At 50.7% G+C, this 20,954-nt stretch overlaps 1 protein-coding gene across 11 annotated transcripts in view; it reads right to left on the bottom strand.

The window, feature by feature from the left end:
- ST6GAL1 (ST6 beta-galactoside alpha-2,6-sialyltransferase 1) overlaps positions 1–19,240 on the bottom strand; it is a 47,438-nt gene extending 28,198 nt beyond the window's left edge. For 3 of the 11 annotated variants that reach the window (XM_075158104.1, XM_075158111.1, XM_075158110.1), the window contains exons 1-2: positions 18,321–18,430; positions 2,640–2,806 (exon numbers count right to left, since the gene is read on the bottom strand). The gene's annotated coding sequence lies outside the window, so the exon portion shown is untranslated. The other 8 variants (XM_075158103.1, XM_075158109.1, XM_075158112.1 and 5 more) reach the window with 7 other exon arrangements.
- Positions 19,241–20,954: the final 1,714 nt, after the last annotated feature.

The raw sequence follows: 20,954 nt of genomic DNA, 5'->3' as shown, positions 1-20,954 counted from the left end.
AGAGGCTCGGTCAGACTGAGAGATACAGATATTACAGACCAAATATATCACTTTGCGGGTTTTCAAACATTCAACTCCCCCAGCAGCCTTTGCATATTACAAGCCAGGCCTAACCAGGCTGCCTAGTCCGAAACCGTATTTAGTAACAGGGGGTTGGGTTTGGCTGTTCAACAGGAAGGCTTCTGAGCGCTTCAAAAGGGGCTAAAGATTTTGTCCTGGCACAAATGGAAGGTAACTCTTCAGTTCAGTGTTACCAAAGCACGTTAAGAAAAGAAATACCTCTGCACTAAAAGTGAACCTGCGCTTGAGAGGTTGGCTTGGCCTTGGGTTTCAGCTGTCCCGAAGACTGGTATCCAACCAAGGCCAAAATAACAGTACCGGTCCCTGCTGTGTATGTGTACTTTGCACGTGCACACAGAGCTGCCCCGTGCTCCCCCGCCTCCCGAGAGAGGACGACTCCCATGTCTACACGAGATCCTGCTATCTCACCAGCCCACCTGAGGTCACACCCCAAGACACATCTTTGTCCGGCGAGCAGAGAATTTCCACAGAGGAACAAGGCAGAAAAAAAAACTAAAAACCCCCTTGTTTCCACAAAAAAAAAAAGGAAGTTTTACAGGGGCGGAGCTCCATGGCTGACTGGCTTTTTTGATTCTCTATTCTATACCCAAATCCCACTGTCCTGGTTTCAGCTGGGACAGAGTTAACTTTCCTTCTAGTAGCTGGAAGGTGTGTGTGTTGGGTTTGGTATGAGAGGAGCGTTGATGGCCCATTGATGTTTTAGTTGTTGCTGGGACTTTTCAGCCTCCCATGCTCCGCCAAGTGCACGGGAAGCTGGCGGGGGGGCGAGCACAGCTGGGGTGGTTGACCCAGCTGGCCAATGGGGTATTCCACACCATGTGACGTCATGGTCAGTATATAAACTAGGAGGGGTGGTCTGGGAAGGTGGGGGCTCTTGCAGCTCGGGACGGGCTGGGTGTCAGTCGGCAGGTGGTGAGCAGTTGCATTGTGCACCGCCTGTTTTGTATATTCTATTATTGTTGTTGTTATCATTGTTATTATTATTGTTCTACTTTGTTTTATTTCAATTGTTAAACTGTTTTTACCTCAACCCATGAGTTTTCTTACCTGTGCCCTCCTGATTCTCTGCCCCATCCCACTGGAGGGGGGTGTGAGCAAGCGGCTGCGTGGGGTTTAGTTGCTGGCTGGGGTTAAACCACGACACCCATCTAACCAGAAGCCAAGCTGTCTCCAGCTTAGTTTCCTTCTTTCCCCCTGAAAAGAGCAGCTGCCAAAGCTGCCCAAGGCAATGTGCCACGCTCTTTCTTTTCCATTCACCTACCTCCAGCAGTGCATTGTCGCTCCTGCCAATGCTCCCCAGGCCCCAGACCGCTCCGTCTTGACAGCCCTGAAAATTTTGGCTGCTCTCTGCCCTCTTTGGGGATGGAAATCCAGCGGCCCCCAGGTAGGCAGGCTGCTGGAGCTCCACCACCCCAGCCCAAGCGTTTCAGTTTGCAATGCTAAAGGTAATACAACGCTGGGAGGGAGAAGTGTTCCCCAGCCAGAAAGGAAGAAACGTGGTGTATTTTCCATATTAAAGATTCAGGTTTTAAGCGGCGGAGAGGAGATTAGCATGTTTCCAGCAGAGGAGGAAGTGGGGAGCAACATCGGGCACTCTTGATGCCAGCCAGTTAAGAATTTAAAGCAGCAGCTATACAATGAGGTCCTCCCAAACCTTCTTCACATGTGAAAACAGGCATAAACCCAATACCTGTATTTGCAGTCACCTCTAAAAATGCCCCCTACCAAGTTAGCTTTTCCACGCGCAAGAGAAAAGGGGGGGTGCCAGCATTACCACCTTCCCCAGTCACAGCAATGGCTCAGGCTGCCCAAGAGTCTTGCTTTGCATGATCAAAACCTTATGGTGTACACTAATTGTATGCCAAAGGCTAGCAGCATTCACGCAATTATTGGACTAATCAGGCCCAAAGCTGAAGCACAGAGCTCTAGAAATATTCAGTAGGTGATACAGATCTTTTGGTCTAGCTAGTCATGCCAGGAGGCAGCTGCCGAAGGCTGGCAGCGCTGCGATAAGGGGCAGGATGCCGGCGGGGAAGAGTGACAGAAAGGAAAAGTAGTGGCACCAACAACGAAAGCATTTCAGGCATGTTCAGCAGAGGTCAGCTGTGAAAGCAGCCAGCTAATTACTCTAATCTAGCACCACCGGCAATATCCCCAGAGGGTTTCTGGGGAAAGTCGTAACCGAAATGAGCCCCAGCACACATCTTATATTAATTTTATGCAAGTCAGAATAATCACTGGATCTTAGACATGTAACTCTGGAGCATAACCAATACATACCAGCATCTACAAGGGCTTCCACAAGAAGCAGAATAAATGTTTTATTTTGCTTTAAAAGAGAAATATAGGATAGTTGCAAGGGGAATGACAGAGAACCCTTCCCATTTTCTTCACCGTCCTCCCAACTTCGCATGCAACACGAGACAGCCCCAGTGTAAACAGCAGTGCCTCTGAATGTATGTGGCCTCATCACGCCAACAGCAGCCGTGCTCTTGCTGCAGGCATGTGAAAGAGAAAAGAGGGGCAAGGAAAGGAAGAGGAAGAGCCACGGTCATCACCTTCATCTCCAGGTTCCTTCACTATCCACAGCGGTTCCTGTCAAACCCTTCCAGGCAGCAGCAGATTGCCAGGTAAGATCTGTAGGAGATGCCACCACGGGGAGCACATCCGTGCTCTGCACGCAATTCTTCATGCTCCCATCTCCCTTTTAATCGCGCTCTCTAGCCTAGGAAAGAAATTAAGGGGAAGATGTTAGACAGCCACATCAGACCGATCAGAAACCACCGGACTGGGGACTACAACCGCCAGCTGGGACCACACAGCAAGTCAGCAGTGACACGGAAACGCCCAGAGCCTGCAGATGCTGCTGCGCCCACACCACAGGCAAGGGTGTCACGGGTAAGACCAACAACCGAGCTGCCAACGCCTTTAAACACAACCTGTGCTCGAGTAAAACAGCACACAGAGCCTTATTTTGAAGGCAAAATCTTCCGGTGAAGACCTGCTGGCTGCAGAACTCACCAGAGTCTGACACCAGGAGCCAGGGTCAGGGAGAGCTGGTAATGCCGAGATCAGGGCAGAAGAACTCACCCTCAGCACTCGAGTTCTGGGTCCCTGAGGAGATCTCAGCAATGCAGCCTGCATAAACGCATGTGCAAAGCCCCTCTTGCGGATCACTCTCCCACTAAACCATTAATAGCAAAACCCACCGCCTACACTGATGCAACGGAGCAGTGATGCACTGCACTTATCTGATGACCCTTGCTGGAAACACAAAAGAGCCTTTACAGATTTTATTTTTCTAACCTCTCCCCTACTTCTAAAAGAAACTCAGTGTAAAGGCAGCACATGTCCTAAAATCCTCTTAAATAAGATATTAATCACAAGACTGTTTAGCAAGTGAGAGCACACGGTCCGCTCGAAAAATGCCGCCTCCCATAATTATCCTGCCCTGGGCAAGTTTCCAGTGTATGTGCATGGCCTGGCATATGCTTCACCCCCGAGTCCAGCAGCTCAGCTTTCCGCCCTCAGCACGGAACCCAAGTGCTCACAGCTTAAGGAGAGGTCCTAATATGCTGATATCCCAAATTACTGCCAGCTTGAACCACCCGAGCACACCACGGCAGGGGAGGGAAAGCAGTGGGAAAAAGGTAAGCTTAGGCTTTACAAAGTTTGTGTGATGAGGAAAGGGAGGAAGATAGGAAAAAAAAAAAAAAGAGAGGTAAAAAGCAAGAAAGGAGGAAGATAGAAAAAAAAAGAGGGGTGCTGCTCGGTGCAAAGAGACACCGGCATGCAATGCCTTACCGCAAGCGCTGAGGTCCCACCAGTGTCAGCTGGTGCAGGTTCTTGGCGGGTGAGAAATAATGAAACTAAAATGACACTTGAGGGTTAGGTCAAAGGGGAGGAAAACAGAAAGAGCTGGCTGCTAGACTGAAAAATAACGTTCTTCGCTTCTCCCGGCCAGCAGCGTACGTCAGCGTAGCTGCACCTTTGAGAGGCACCTCACCCAGCGAGGGATCAGCCATCACAGCAAGCAATTAGAGCAAGCCACCCTCCGGCAAGGAAATTTGGAGAGGCAGACCACAGGACAGCTGTAATGCAGCACAGGAAGGCTGGATGAGTAATGGTCTGAGCCACGTTTACATGCCAGGCTAGGAAATCCCCAGCCAGCGAGCTCAGCAGAGCAGCAAGATCCCCTCGCTGCAGGCTGTACTCACACCAGGCTTTGTGGCCTGCAGTAAGGGCACGTTTAAGTTGGAGAAGCGATGCAAACAGGAGAGAAAAGGGATGCAGAGGAGCGCAGGCGGTCAAGCAAGCCCTGCACACCCGTCGTCCAGCCACGCAGCACTTCTTCAGGGACGTCACTTTTAAATGTACAACAATCCACCTCTGGCTCCCCCGTCCCTGCCCAAGCCTGCCTGTAGATGAGACTGAAAAATGCACCCAGAGACGCCATCAGAGGCGTGCCGCTTCTGCCGTGGCAGCCGCAGAGCTGGGAGAGAAAGCACAATGGCCAGGCTGGGGCCGAGGGAGCTGTCGCCCGCTCCCTCCCACTAACAGGGCACGACGCTCAGAAATACTCACCAGCACCTCTGGTAAGAGGATCGAGGGGGCATGTGCCCCTCACCACAGCAGGACAGTGAGATTGCCTGCTCAGGAGCACCTCTGGCAGCCCGGCTCCTTCCAGATGTGCACAGAGCCCGTGCGGGGTGGTGGGAGCCCCCAGCTGCAGGATGGGCAGCGTCGGCTCAGCAGAGCTCGAAACCTCAGCGCTTGTCCAACAAGCCACGAGCACGGGAGCGATCAGGCCCCCTTGCCTTCTGGTCAAGCCAGAGTTTGACAAATTCATCAACACAGCGTTTCTACAGGGCAAGCACCTGCACCACCAGGAATACTAGCAGAGAGTTACTGGAAGAGAATATACCTTGGAAGATGCCAAGGTTAAGTAAGGACCCAAAATTACTCCCCTCGCGCACAACAACGTTGTAAAAATTATCGTTATTTTATCATCAATTCTTCTTCCTTCCTCAGACAGAGGATCTCTATGGAAAGATACTGGAGGATGCTGAAGGTCTAGCACCAGCCCAGGTGAGTTTATCTGCCTGAAGGGAATTAATTAATACCCTAGTAACAGCCAGGGGCCCCAGTGTGACAGGTATGTGCACTAGCGGTCAGTAATCACAGACAGCGGGACCAGGAGGCGAGAGGAGGCAGCAAGGCCCCGCTCTCGTTCAGCATCCCTCCCACTGGCAGCTGGTGGAGACTTACGGCTTATCTTCTTTCTACGGGTGAGCAATTCTTTCTCCTTCCCACCTTACCCAGCTGCAGCATAACCAACTGCCTGATGGCTGCTTCGGCAGAGGAAAACATCCTGCTGTCTCTATTCTTGTAAAAGAAATGGTATTTGTTTATTGCTTAATTGTTAATGCTGATTCACCCCAAAATTAGACATCTTGCCACCACAACTCTTCTACAACATAATAATCAAAACCCTGCCTGTCGGGTTAATTATGGTTAAAGAGAAAATCATTAAACCACTGCAGAGCAGCACACCACCCAGCAGTGCCCCCAGGCCAAGCGCTGCGGCAGCTCCCTCTCGCCAGCGGCTCGGACCAGGGTGCCAGCACAGCCGGGTGGCACCGACGCACGCTGCCGCAGGGTGTCCTGCTGGGGAGCAGGGACACGAACGCATGCCACCGCTACCAGAGGCAGCTGCACCCACTGCTCATGTCAGTCAGATGAGGAGAAGATGCGAGGAACGAAGGACCCTGGGCAGGACAGGTCTACCTGATGCAGAGGAGTGGGACATGAAGCTCAGACAAGGGCTCAGCCAAGAACGGGAATGAGATGCTGAGAGCTTCAGACCAGGATTGGTCAACAAAGATGACTAAGGCAAGGACCTGGAGGTGGTCTGGGAACAAGCTGGAGAAAGAGGCTATGGCTGGAGCAATTACCTGCCTGCCGGGCCACTGACAGAGCCCACAGTTCCCCAGGTCACCACTGCCAGCCAGCCAACAAATCCTCTCCGCACAACCTATCAGCGAAGCATCTTAACCTCCCCACCGATGGTCCATAGAGAAGACCGTTCCATTGCTACCATCCGCTGATCACTCAAGTGGCAGAGGTCTGTGTGGTGGGCTGAGGAGCCCAGCCCCTGGCAGAACAGCCTTCTCTTCTCCCCACACATCACAAAACACCAAAAAAAAAAGACATTATAATCTTCATTTTGTCACAGCATACTTCCTTCACGCAGCAGAAGCATCCTCTGAATGACAGCACTGAAGCAAGGTTCTGCCTGAATTTTCTTCCACTAAGTTTAAAAAAAAAAAAAAAAAAAGGTGTCGTAAATAAGGCTCAAAGGCCAGATGAAGTGAGAGAGGCATTTTGCCGTGTGAGAGGCAAATCAAAGCTTCCAGAGAGAAGCGATTCCTGCCTTGCTTCTGTTAGAGCTGCTATGAAACCAACCAAACATCTTAAAATAAACTTTTCACATCCCTTATTGCCAGACCCTTGCACAAGGTCAGACCCATGATCAAGTCCGCACATGGGCTGAGTTCTCAGCACCAGAATTGCATTTCATGGACGTCACAAATTATTAAGAGGAGTGAAGTCCTGGCAAACTCCCAGCAGAGCACCCAAAATTGGCTGGGTACCCTGTGCATGCCTCAGGTCTCCATCTATACAGAGATGCCTTCCAACAAATGCACTGCGAACTGCAGATGCTCAGACATTTATGAGGAACGCCACAGAGAAGCATACTGGAGAACTTAGGTTTCTGTCTGTGGGGCAGGGTTTAAGTGCACAACGAGTAAAGCACAGGCTCAAGCAGCAAAAAGAGGGGGGGGAAAAAACACCCAAAATCAACCATAAATACACATTTGTTGTGCAAAATGAGCACGGCAGCATCACGCTGAGAAGAAGCTGTGAAACCATGCAATCAGAAGCTGGAGCGCACACACAAGTCAAATTTGGGCTGTATAAGTAACTTAAATGCTATCCTGCTTTCTGAGAGCCTGGCTTTGCAACCCTTTCCTCCTGCTATTGAGGCCCAGGTTGACAGCTTAACAATTCCACAAGGACACAATAAGTCTTGACAAACCTGCCATTTCTGCAATGTAAACTGTTGCATTTATACATAAATTTTTGGCATGGCTTATGCTACTCGAATACACCTCTGCTACAAAATGGAACCTTCTTATAATAAAAAAATAAAATCAAAGGCATGAACATTGTCTGAACTACAGGAATTCCATGAGTTGCATTCATTTTGACGGAATGTAGCTTTGCTTGGTTTTGATGCCTTCAGCCTAACAAGCTATCGTTGACCCTTACTCAGATCAACTGCTTCACAATACTGCAGGAGAAAGACTTCAGACACCAACCACTGCTGAAGCTACGGGAGCAGAAGGCAGTAGTTTCCAGGGAAATACAAAAGTCCCTCCGCTTTCATAAAGACACATTTGCCCTTTATTAAAGCAACTTCTAGGACAAGCCTAGGGCTGCTGCAGACTGCTGCAATTAATTCCAGGTACACAGATAAGTTGGCCAGCTTATGGTTAGGCGGCCCAACTTCACCTCGGAGCAACGGGTCTTTGCAAGCACTGGACAGATTCAGTGGCACTGCAGAAGACACAGAAGCCCAAATGCCCTCGCTTCTGCAGAAGAAGGGCTCAGCGGCCAAGAGAGCAGTGAAGGCACTAAGGTGGTAGCTTTGGCGGGGATTTGGGGATGATGCGCTCGCCACTGCGATCAACCTCTGCTACCCAGGAACAGGCTTACAGCCCTCAAGGGGCAGGAATTGAAAATCCAGTTACTGATCGCTATCCTGGCCATACGCCTGGGGAAACGCACACCCAAGTTGGGACGTTATGAGGATATGCTTGTGAAGAAATCCCCTGCTATCACACCACCTTCCCAAGAGCAGAGCTAGAAACTCGTCTGTTGAAAAGCAAGTTCAAGCAAGACTTTCAGCTTCCCACACTCACCAGGACAGGGTGCAATGCAGCAGTAGCAGGAACACAGCCAACGCACACAGCAGCCGTGGTTCAAGCAGCAGCTACACCAGGAAGAAAGAATACCTGGGCAAATTATGGCTAATCCAACCTCTTCCACCCAGCAGCAGCCTCACCCAGGCAATACCCCAGCAGGATCCTTTTTCCACACCTACCAGCTTCGCAGAAGTTTCTCATCGCTTTCCCCAGACAAGGTACTGCAAGCACAAACATTTCCATTTCAAACCCATCTCGCTCGAGATAAACTCAACTTCCTTGATCCTCCTTCCCAAACCAGAGCTGAAGAACTGCTCCTTTTCCAGTGAGCAACACCAAAGTAGCTTCTCCCCAGGCTTTTTTTTAAGGGGGTGTTTTTGCAGCTTATCTGCTCTGAACCAGTACACCTACTTTTTGGCACAAACACACAGCTAATAGTCTCCTAATAACAGGCTATAAAAAATTCATTAGAACTAAATTCCGTTTCAGGGTAAAATAAGAAGTGTAACTACAGAGAAGAGAGGCAGAATGGATCTGGACATTTGGAAGGGTTTTTGGTTTGGGATTTTGTTTGTTTGGTTGGTTTTTTTGGTCGTCCCCCCCCCCCCGAGTTTGTTTTCATGAAACCCAAGAGAAAGAAAGCAAAAGATGTGACGGGGCTCAAAGGTGCTCAAGGACCAGAGAGACCCAAAGCTCTCTAGGAGATGGCTGCTTAGGAATCTGGCAGGAGCTGGGAGGGGCTAGAAGGAGCAATACTGGAAGGAGGAGAAGGTTTCTTGGAGCATACTGTTAGCCAGGCATTTGGCCAAGGGAAAAGGTGTGCAGAGTCGATATTCTGGGCATGCCTGCAAGGTGCTCTTTAGTCTGCCCGTCTAAGAAATGCTTTAAAACAATTGCAAGATTGCGACACAGCATTAAAACATGGATAGCCTGTGGGGCAATCTCAGATGGGGAGAAGCAGGACGTGATTACCTTCTTGCCCAGCCTGCGTGTTTTCTCTTTAGAAAAGCAGCCAGCCATGGAAAAAGCTAGCCACGAAAACCCCACCACCAGCACAGCCTGCGGTTACCGAAATTCTGGCAGGTGAGCTTAGGGCAGAAATGGTGGGCCACGCTCTCCAAAAGTCATCGTCACCGTCCCGCAGCCCCCGGGCGCCAGCCGGCCAAGAACAGCACGTATTGGGGCTGCTGCTCAGGGGCACGGGGAGCTGGCAACACTCGCAGCTGCTCCCTCTGCTTACTGGGAGCCCTGTGTAGTGGTTAATCACACCCCAGGTTTGTCTTCTTCCAGATTAGGCAGCTACAGCAACCAGGGGAGATCCACGCGGGTGGAAGCTGGGAAGAAAGACCTGAGACTTTCTGACAGCAGTGACTGGTTTTATCAGCTCAGCCACCGATCAGACCACCGCTGAGGTGCTGAGAAGGCTGAGCGCTGCCCGAGAAGGGCTCTGACAGATGGGCGGTCTAAGACTCGGCTTAAAACCCTGCCGTCGGTGGAGCTGCGCCGTGAGCAGAAGCGGCTGCGATAGAGGCAGCCCTTTCCTGCCCTGCAGCCGCCGGGGCACCCCACCGCCGCACCGGCCTGCTTCGGTGCACGCCTGGCAGGACGCGGCATTCACGCCTGAGAACACTTCACAGACGTGAAACGCTGGCACTGGCGAGCTGATGTTTAGGCGCAAAATTAAGCATTTGAAATATTACCTGCAGGGTTTTACTTGCTGCCCTCACCCACCATAAAATCTCAGCTCGGAGGTTGCGAAGGAATAGTGGGATGAAAAAGGCATTTCTGCAATACCTCAAAAAAACTCAGGCTTCCAGAGTGTTGTTTGCATGGAGACAGATGGCAAAAAATCAAGCCAAATTAAAGGCAGGCATGAATTTTAAAAGTATGAGTTAATATGCATTAATGACCTTGGTACACCCTCACATCTGTAGCTACGGTAAGCTTAAATTTCCTTCATTTCCATTCACTTCCAGCATGAACTAAACTAAATTTAATTAAGAGTGTCCACGCTGAAACTTAACACTATTTCTGACATCAAATTTTACAACTAATCCTTAATTAACCTTTCCAAATTTTTCTCCTTAGATTGCAAGTATATGATCCTCTATCCATCTAATTAAACAATCCATGAATACCTAATAAAATGTTTATCCAATTGCACTTCCATAATACCTAGGAAAACTTCTCAACTTTAGAACACATAGTTCATTGAAACGCATCGGTGTTGTCCATCTGAAAGAGACGGGTGTTTTGCAAAGTGATTTACGAAGTGAGAAGAAGTTTCCAAAATTGAGAGCAGAAAGGCAGAAGGGAGCTATGCCACACTTGAAAATTAACACTTACCCCAGGTGCAGACTTGAAGGAGTTCCCCTTGGTTTTTAAAAACACACTTCTAACCACATCTGAAATTGCTGAGCTGCATCCACAGGACCTAAAATATTCCCAGTCCACACCCACACTATGTTATAAAAGATTGAAATAGAAGACAGCAAGTAGTGATTGCTCTGAAAACCAGCAGATAAATCCAAATAAAAGGAGATTCCTTTCGTGCAGCTCTCCCATCTCTCTGCGCGTTCCAGATCCCTGACACAAAGCGTGCAGCCTTGCTGCTGGCTCGGCACAGCCGGCACGGCAGCAGCCCCTGCGCACAACGTGTGGGGCCACTGCTCAGCGCCACCTCTCCATCGCCTTTTCAGACTCCTCAATCCATAGGTGAACCGCTCATTTGGCCAGATTCAAGACAGCTGTTCTTTAAACACATGTTAAATCAAATTTGAAGAGCCTGAAAATGCCAACGATCTTTCAGTCCCCGCTCTGTACCGTGAGCAGAAAGCTTGACTAACCCATCGTGCAAGTCATTCTTGAATTGAAGTGTCCTTCCAGCATTGCTCTTCCTTCTCTTCCAGCTCGGCACTCTCACGTCTCTCAAAATACCCTTTCATGTTACAGGCACAAGCAATATTTATTTCTATCGATCCCATTTTTGCCTTCAGGAATCCCCCTGCCTCCAATGCTAGAACACATCTGTGGGACTACTTCCTTCAGCTCTGTCCCTGATTCATTCAGCCTGAATCCCATCTCTGTCCACTAAAACCTGCCCCCGCGGCACTTGTTGGAGGCAACTCACAGCATGGCACTTACCGGAGAGGAGGTTCCCCTCCACGATGTGTTTCGTTCAGAGAGGCGCAAGGCAGCTTCCTAAGCAGCGTTACAGACTCCATAAAACATATGCCATCAAGCTCTGGAAGGAATTTAAGGCACAACTGGTCGCTCTTTTATGATCCCAGGAAAGCTCCACTCTTTCACTGACATAAGCATTCGTGAAAAGTGAATTTCAAGATTGCAAGAACAGCTGTTAATAGGAAACGAACTTCAAATTCAGACACAATTATCTGGATGAGAGCAAAATTCACCCAGCACCTTCCAGACTCTCATAAAACACATACAGTATTTCAGTCAGACTCACCGGTGAAAAATCAGCACAGAGGAGCCAGAACACAACGCTTCCATCTCTGCTCCGTTCCTGCTAATGGACCTCACTTACAAAGTGCCCAACTCCCCAACAATTCTTTATATTGAATCTCTGCTGGGGACATGAGCTGGGTGGAGTATCAATATAAATTTATATAAAAATGTAAACAAAACAAAAAAATATATAGTTTGATCCCAACAATTATAATCTTGTACGTCCAAATCTCTAACTTTCTTAAGATCCCTTGCAAGCACAAAGGATGGCAGGATTACAGCCAGGCATAGGGACAATCAAGAAACAACAGAGATTATACATCCCTGGACCAAAGTAAAATCTTTAAGTTATGCAGAACTATACCTTGGGAGAAGGAGAAAAAAAAGCAAAACCCAACCAAATAAAGAAACATAACATCCCAACTTAGCTAACAAAGGATCACGCTCAAATTTTCAGTCTTGCTAGGCAATGCAACTCATAGCAAGAAGGTCTATTCCTTGAGCAATCAGAGAAGACTTTTTAGTTATTTATTTAAAATACAAACTAACTGCTTTGCAAGATGCTCTGTGCCTGAGCCGCTCTGTTCAGAAGGCACAGGGAGCTCTACATTACCCCTCCACTTGCAGCGCTTCCTGAGGATTCTGTCTTGCAAACAGCTTTAGAAAAAACAAAAAACTCATTTCTCTGGTATTGAGAGTTAAATGTTATTTCAAGATAAAAAGCAGCTCCTTGAGATTAGTCATCTGCAGGGGGAAACCATGACCACGGATCTCTTTTCGTCCCCAGGAGATCTATTTTAGAAAGTAGCTATTGCTGCTGCAAGACTGCCGTGACAATTTCTATTGTCATCCCATCCCACCGAGTGTCAACACGCTCTCCCCACAGACAGGGGACTCTGCCGGCACACGCAGCCTATTTGCAGAAAATCCAGTGAACGCAGTCAGGCTGATTTGAAGCCCTTTGATTTTCTAATCAGCGAACGCTATATTACAAAGGTACAAAGGGCAAGCCATAATGCATATTAAAAAAATTAATCACTGCTGTCAGCAACTTCTATTTTTCTGCAAAATTTTACTGCTTCATCCATCGTAAGTGGGAATGGATGCAACATTTCTGAGGGGAGCGTTAGCTTGTTCCCAGTTCCTCTCACGCCCAAGAATCCCAGGCACAACCGGGCTCCATGACAAACGCCTGCCAGTACCCCGGGAGCTGCTGAGCAAAGATCAGCGTGCAACGTACAGCCAGCCAGACTGGCACCCTGCGCTGGATGCGTTCAGGTTCTCTGCTTCCCCCAGCAGCACACAGGTACGTACCAGCAAGCAGCTTCGCTCCGTTCATTTTCACTAGCCGCCAGCTCCCAGGGGAAACGCACGTCAGGCACACAGAAACGTTAGCACAGCCTGGCAAAGAGCTCTCTTCTGCCTGTACAGACGTACCATTCCCAGGGAAAGGCATCTGGGCACAGGAGTAAGTGTGAAAAAGCAGAGGCCTCCCTGCCCTTCGGCATCCTGTTGGTAAAAGGGGGGAATATTCTGTGCAATGTTTCTGTTTTAAATAAAGATCTCACAAACAGACGTTTTTTGAGCTATGAGGATGTAAAATAAGCACGATGCTGTGTTGCAGTTTTCTGTGCAACCTTTGTTTGAGAACAAAGGTGGTGATAACTGGTGAACAACAGATCATGAGCAAATATTTAAGATCATCTGATGACTTGCTGGCAGAGTTGTAAGTTCAGAGACGCCCCAAGCCAAGCACGTAAGGCAGAAATTCAGCAGCCGGTTTCCAAACACTGCTGAGGGACCGGCAAACCTGAGCTAAGCAAAGGCACCACTTGGGACCTGCTGAGATAAAAAACTAGAGGACGGACCTCCCACATTGCACAGAGGTGCTCGATCCCGCAGCCCTGTTACTTCTTTTACAGATGAGCTCCTAAGTACTCAGAGGACCAAATTAGATTTCATACCCAAGTGAACGTGCTGCCATACACACACTCTACTTGAAAGGACCTTTACCAACCCTGGCACCAGTGAACACACTAAGAAGCACACATGCAGTCTACTGGTACACGCTGGGAAGCGCACACACACTCGTACGTACACTTCTCGCTGCCTCCCAGTGTCCTTCAAACTAAGGGATCTATCTGGCAGAGCTGAAATTGTAACAACTCGTAGGAATGGCCTTAAGTGCTGCCTTAAAACAGGTAATTCGCTGCTTCGCAGACCCAACTCTGGACCCTCCTTGCTATCATTGTTCACCGCGTTACTCTAGGAATCAGAAGAAAAACTCACCTGCGAGTGGAACGAGCACACGTGCATTTGCATCGGTACCACTGATGCAGTAGGTACAGTATCTACTATTCCATACTGCTCCCTTCTGTAATTCTACTGTTCGCTTCTGTAATTCTAAAGAATGAGGACTTGTTGCTTAGAAGTTAGGTAACTAGCGGGTGTTGTGTTTGCAGGTGTGTAGAATTGTAACCAGTCTAAATCGTGTATCCTGGAAGCATCATTAGGCTCTAGTGAAGAATAACCTTGGAAACTATAAACAAACATGGTCCAAGCATGGCTCAGGGACAAACTGCGACCCTATAAGGTAAAGAGGAAATAAGTTCATGAAGAGCTCACTACCCTGCCGACCACCAGAGACCACCCGAGACCCTCACGGAGACCCTAAAGGCTTTAGTGCGCATGTGTTTAAGATGATGTAATATTATAATTAGTTCTCGGAAAAGTAATGAATATGTAAAAGAGACATTTAAAATATGTATGAGAAGCATGGATATAAACAGAAAGGTGACTAGACCAGGGATGCTTGATTTGTGGCAAGTCCACCGAGTACCCAGGCCTGAATAAAACAATATCTCTCCTGAGCGTGTGGAACTGGTTACCTGCACGCCGGGCACTAATCCGCTTTTCGGACAACACCACCAGCGAACCTCAGGGAGGGATTTTACGGAGGAAGCTTGGGGTTCGCATCTCACTAAAGGCTGAACTGCAGTGCACGTCAAGAAAGGCAACAAACCTTTATTTTTACCTATAAGCAAGTGCTCAAACATATAAGTTTTTCCAAGGTTTTTAATCACACAAGCGATTAGAGCATCTGATAACAATGATTCCTGCTGGCTAGACATCTAAGAGCACTTTTTACTGAAAGCATCTCATTTCATCATCTAGTTTTTTTAATCAGCACAATTATAATTAAAAGAACACTCAAAGGAAGCACTTCTATTTCACACTTCATAGACAAGTTACCAGCCAAGCAGCACAGACTTCAAGCGCATCTGAAGTCACCAGGAATTTTAGTCAATCTCTATGGAATCTCAATGAAAATGTTCTCCACACACACAGATCTCCAGCAGTTGGGCCACCTTACGCTCAGAAACAAAGCCCGTCCTCAGCGAAGCAGTTATAGTGAAAGCTATAATATGTAGGTCAGCAACCTAAGAAGGGCTATGGTTAAGACAAAGTATCAGATTGATTCATAATGCTCTTTGATTGCTAATCCTGTGCAGAATTGTGATTTACATCACTCTAGCAAAATCCAAGGGCTATGGAAAAGGTCCGTGCATTTCGTAAAAGATCATCAAAACGATTCTATAAGACCTTTTATCGTGATCTTTATGAATGTCAAGTTGAGAACAGGAAAATGACATTTTCTCCGAGGGTTGCGCGCGCTGCTTAGCCTCTCCTGTGGAAAGGGAGGAGGATCATGGCTCCGTTGCATCATTTCTGCCCTTTCAAAAGCTGGCAATGCAGCAGATCAAGCGGGTCAGGAGAAGCACAGGAGGTGGAAGAACTTGACTTTGAACATCTCCTCAGCACCAGCCCGCCTGAAAACAAAGGGCAGCACAACCTGACGTGGACTTTGGCCAGCACCCATTATCATCCTCCGCTTCCTCCAGCCTGGAGCAACACAGAGGCAGAGCGAGCCGTGTGCTTCCCAAGCGCTGTGGTTACGGTGCCTGCGTGGGCGCTGCCATGCACGCACCACCTTTGGCAAAGGGCTGCCCTTCAGCGGGCTATCTATCCTCTGACAGAGGCAGGCAGGGAAATAAGCCTCTGAATATACAGTAATCTGCTTCTGCAGCCGAGTTCCTCTCGCACCACAGTCTCAAGGTCAAAGTTAAAGATACGAAACGTTACCGGCTGCGTCTGTTTTGCCATTCATTAGACCACCCTCAGCCATCTTACACTGGCACCGCTAATTCCTCCCACGCATTTCCAGCTCCTGCAATAGAGGACTCCGCCAGCAATCGCTTCAAATCAAGATTTAAGTACTTGCCTATTTTGTCCCTAGAAAACTAGGTCTCAGTGAATGACTGATGCACCTCCATTTCCAGAGTTTGGTTTTAACCAAGTAACAGAGTATTTGCAAACAAACAGTAGCCACCCAGCCAGCAGCCTGCTTATCAAAGCCTCATCAACAAATATTTGTTTGCGTGGGAATTAGGTAAAGATGATCATGTATTCCTCCTGTTTTCTGAAATTTAACCTCACATTTGCTATCAGTGAGGGACATGCACATGCCCAGCTGAGCACTGCAGCACCGCTGCTAACTGCATGGGTTGTCCATCTCCCAAGGAGGATTTTCAGGCCAGCCACCGCTTTTGCCAGAGGCACACATTTTGGCAGAGGACCCCACGATATGCCCACAAAGCCCGCACTAAGTCACCACTGCTGCGTACAAATGCAGCCCAAAACAGAGCTCCTTCCACAGTGTTTTGCCTACCTAAGGGAAGGAACCATAAAATGAAGGAAAGAAAGCCAGTGGACAGATTTATCTGGAGCCAAGCTGCAGCCCTGGAAGGCTGTCCTGTCGCCAGCACCCAGCACCCGCTGCGCCGGAGCTCCCTGAGCACACATGCCTTGGCACCAGGGAGCTGCTCGTCTCTGTAGCACCATCACCTCCAGCAGCGGCAAACCAATTAGCTAAACCAGAAGAAAACGGATTATTTGTCTAGACTCAGCACTTGCATCGCTTCCGAAGCAGTGGCTTACGCCGAGGCGAGGAGATCGGCTGCCCAGGGCAGAGGAGACCTGGAGAAAGGTTGCCTGCCCTCGGAGGTCCCCGTGCCTGCTGATTCCAGCCCCCCAAGCCCTCACCCTCCAACAACAAAAGCTGCAGCTAATAGGAAAAGCTTGCCTCATTAGACACTCTTGGCCTCTGTCCCAGGGGCCTTCTGGGGAAGATTTTTCCTGGGAATATTCTTCCTCCCAGGGAAGACTCAGCATCACTCATGTCTATATGAACTCTTTAGTTACTCAAAGCTTCACTTAAACCTTCCTTGACACCATGACCCAGGCAAAAGGGCACGGTTACGAAGTGCGAGGAACGTGTGCTCATTATCTTCTCCTGGACTTTACCCGATGAGGGCAACTCTCCAAGACACACACGACCAAGGCCAATAACCAGGTCTTGCAGCAAAAGCTGAGGCCAGAAAGCCACCCCTTTCCCCCTCAGTAATACACTTTAGGTAAGCCTGCCCCACGCTGCGGAGGTCTCCTTCCACCAACTCCCCTCCGAGAGCAGGAGGATCATGCAGGCGTGCATCACAGTGCTCCCCAGTATTTAAGGTTAGCCCAGCTCAGGAAAACTATTCCACAATCCTTCGTGTAAGGAGGTTATAAAATCCCATTATGTTAGCTACCAACCTTTTAGGCAAGTGCAGTCCTGTGAGCGTGCCACCAAGGAAGTTTTGCAAGTTATATTCATTCCTTGCACATTAACAGGCAGCTCTGGTTTCTCACTGCCTCACAGCCAAGAAAATCTCCTGCTACATCCAGCTGCCCTGCAATGGCACCTTTTCCCTCTCAGATATTTTTGTTTGGACACTGTCAGTGATTAGATCCAGTTGCAGCAGGCAGTTATGGAAAACAGCATGGAGCAGCAGCAGTTTCCACTCCTTTATCTCCCCGGGACCCCTTCACCGCCCAGATTTGCAGGAGGGCTCGTAAATACAGCAAACAAGATTTGCCCCAAAAGAAAACACTAATGCATGGCAACACAGCAAACACGTTAAATAGTATTTTTCCTCTCTGCAGTCTGACCTGCTGTGAGCTACTGAAAACGAATTTAGCTACTTCTAAAATTACTTACAGCGTACATCCCTTGCTACAACTGGTAGGTCTGTGCAGACTGACCCACGCCAGCAGAGATCAGTTAAACGCAGAGGGGGACAAGCACGGATACGAGGAGAGGAAGGGGCTGGAGGCACAGGGTACATTTTTCTTTGGCATTATCTGCCTCATCCCCCGCCCGACCTCCCTCGGTGCCGGCACTGGGGCGGGCTCCGCGGCCAGGATCGACCGGGTTTTCTGCTGGCAAAGCCCCGCCGAGCGGCGCCGGGGCCCCGCCGCTTCCCGCCCCTGCCCGGGGAGAGGAGCCCGGGCAGCGGCCGGGGTGTCCAGCCGAGGCAGGGGGGGCGAGCAGCCTGGGCAGCTACGGCCATGAACAACGACCGCTTGAAAGTTTCTATTTACGGGGTTACAAGAACAAAAAAAAAAAAAAAACAGTAAGAGGAATTAATAAAGTTACGCCGCAGCGGAGCTGGCACTTGTCAACCAAGGGAGCGCGCCGCTCACTCGAGACCGCTCGTGGGTCTCCCCCCGCCCCGGAGCCGCCGCCCCCGGCCCGGCTACGCCGAGACCCCCGAGGGCCGCGGGGCTGGGGGCGGCGCGGCCCTTCCCGCCCTCCCGCGGCACCTGCGCCCCCGCCAGCCCCGGCCCCGCTGCTGCTGCTGCCGCCGCCCGCCCGCTCGCCCGCCCGCTCGCTCGCTCGCTCACCGCCGCCCGGCGCCGCCGCCCGCCTTTGTTGCCGCCGCGGCCGAGGCATTTAAGCGTCGCTCCCCCGCGCGGCGCTGCGCCGAGGCGGCGGGGCGGGGGCCGGAGCCGGAGCCGGAGCCGGGGCCGGGGCCGGGGCTGGGGCCGCCGCGCGGGGGGAGGCGCCGCCGCCAGCCCGGCTGCCTCCGGCGGGGACGGGGCGAGCGGCCCCCGCCCCGCCGCTCACCGGCGGGCGCTGCCCGCCGGGGCCCGGGTGAGGAGCGAGCTGAGGGGTGTTAGGCGATGAACGGTACCGGGGGGGCTGGCACTGGTGAAGCCTGGTCAAAAACTCAGGGCGGCTGCTTTCCTGGAAAGGACGAGTCATTCAGAGCAGGGCAGCGCGACGCAGCATCCTCATCGTCCTCCCGCCATGGCAGAGCCGCGGAGGAGAGAAACGGCTGCCCATCACCCGCAGACCCCGAGCCTTCCCCTGGGGTGCCTCCCCACCCGCACCTACCTCCCCATACCCGGCGGTAACGGAGGTGTCCGCACCCTGGGAAGCCGTCGGCGAGGCTGAAGCCTGACCGCTGGCACTGCTCTGACGGAGGAGCGCGCAGGGCAGAGGGTCTTGCTCGGCGTTGTACTTGCCTGGGAGAAAGTTTCCCCTTCCCCTTGCAGAAACCCTTCAGTGGTAGCGCACAACGCCCTTTCCTGCCCGCCTGCCTTTATACCGCTCCGTGCCTTTCTCCTTTTCTCCTGCCTTTAGGGAGCTTTTTCTGGAAATAAGCAAAAAGTGATCTTACCCCTATTAGAACTACAGACACTAGCTCCGGCAAAGCTGCCATCTATCTTGATTACTACGGCCTTATTTTGAATGTACAACGCAGACATATCAGTATTTCATTAGCAAGACGCAGGCAGCTTCCCCCGGCACTATTTCGCTGCCACCCCCGGGAGAGCCGGCTGGCCCACGGCTCCAGCCCCAGCGCCCGTGCGTACCAGCGGCACGGGGCGCGTGCCCAGGGGCTGCCTGCAGCCCAGAGCACAAAAAACGGGGCTCACAGCTACTTTCTGGCTTAAACAAGGTTCAGGCTTTAACTGCTTTCAGCCTCTTCTATTTCTGCATCAAACATACAAGCACGAGCAAGGACCAGCCTGAGCAAATACGTTTTGCCAAGTTAGGTACTAATTAGGCAAGTAATATGATTAGGGTTGTCATAAAAGCTTGAATTCTGGAACAGGAGCGACCCTGGCCACATGAGCCAAAACAGAGTCCTGCTTAAATCAGTGTCATTCCCCGTTGGGGGGCAATTGGGGCTGCAGGACATGGTACACTGTACCTATCCTGGCTCAACTGGAAAGAGCAGGCAAACTGTTTCTGGGGTGTATCCATGTTTTTCCACCTTGAAAGGAGCCAGCTTTTGGTCTGGGGTCATATCCTACAAGGCTGTGCCCAAGCTTGGCATCTGGCTGTGCCTTACTGCCACCTCGGCAGCAGATGATGTTCCCCTGCACACGGACCTTTCCACTCCCACCGGAGTGAGGTCTTCCCGAGGGCTCTCCGACGTCAGAGGAGATGAAACATCTGCAAGGACATACAAAATATTTTGAAACAAACACCCAGAAAAGAAATAACCCAGAGCGCTATTGCGGAATGCAGGTTCACATTACAACACTGTGCCCTCCCCAGGTGCTCCCGTTACAGCCGGTACCAGGCTGAGCCAGGCACCTGAGGGAGATGCAGCTTTCATGCGCAGTGCAGCCGACTTTGGGTGCCTCTCCCCGGCTGCAGAGGGGCTGAGTAGGGTGCTCCCCGCAAGCAGTTTGATGCATTGCCCGGGAGAAGCAGGGAGGCAGAGCCTGCTTGCCTGGGCAAGGCTGGGGCGCGGGGCTCGGGTCCTGGCCGGGTTTCTGTACGGCACCCTGTGTCCTTCATGACCCTTGGCCCAGAGCGCTGTTCTTCGAGCACCAGGACCGGAGCTGGGGTTTCACAGCAGGCAGACACTTTCCTACATATGCAAAATGGTTTAGGGCACTTCCCAGCATTTAAAAGCTGGTTAAACCTTACACTGAACCTGAAGGCAGGAGGAGTTTGCACAGCTCTTGAGTAGGGACATAAGTGGGATGGGCAGCTGGCCAGCCCACATTTACCACTAATTGTGGTATGTTTATGTGGATGTTTGCTCGGAAAGGTCTTAGCCTGGGCTGAGATCCTTCACTGAGCATCTTCCCAGTCCTTTTGCACTTGGACTGCAGAGAGGTAGGTACCTGCTGTCAATGCAAGGAGCTGGCAAACACCTCCTGCCCTCCCCCTCGGGGGCTCCAGGTCGGTAACACACGGGCTCGCTTTCTGCCTCTCCTTCCACCCATTCCCCTCTCACAGAAGTCCCCTTCTCGCTGGTCCTCAGCTCCATCTCGGATTCCCCTCGTGCTGCGCTGCTTGCAGGAAAGGGCATAACTTAACAAGTTCACCTGCCTGGCTGGCACAGCAAGCCCCAAACCACTGTAAGCGCTCCCCCCTCGCCTCCTGACACCATTCATCCCTCCCCTCTTGCTGTGCCGAGGTTTTAGACCATGATGGTGCCTGAAGAGGGACCACCCATGGTGGAGGGAAACCTTCCCCTATCTTTGGAAACTCTTCCAAAGTCTGCAGATAAC

The sequence above is a fragment of the Calonectris borealis genome, chromosome 9, assembly GCF_964195595.1.
Source record: "Calonectris borealis chromosome 9, bCalBor7.hap1.2, whole genome shotgun sequence".
Lineage (NCBI taxonomy): Eukaryota > Metazoa > Chordata > Aves > Procellariiformes > Procellariidae > Calonectris > Calonectris borealis.
Note: the sequence above shows the minus strand (reverse complement) of the source record. Positions and strands in the feature narration are given on the sequence as shown.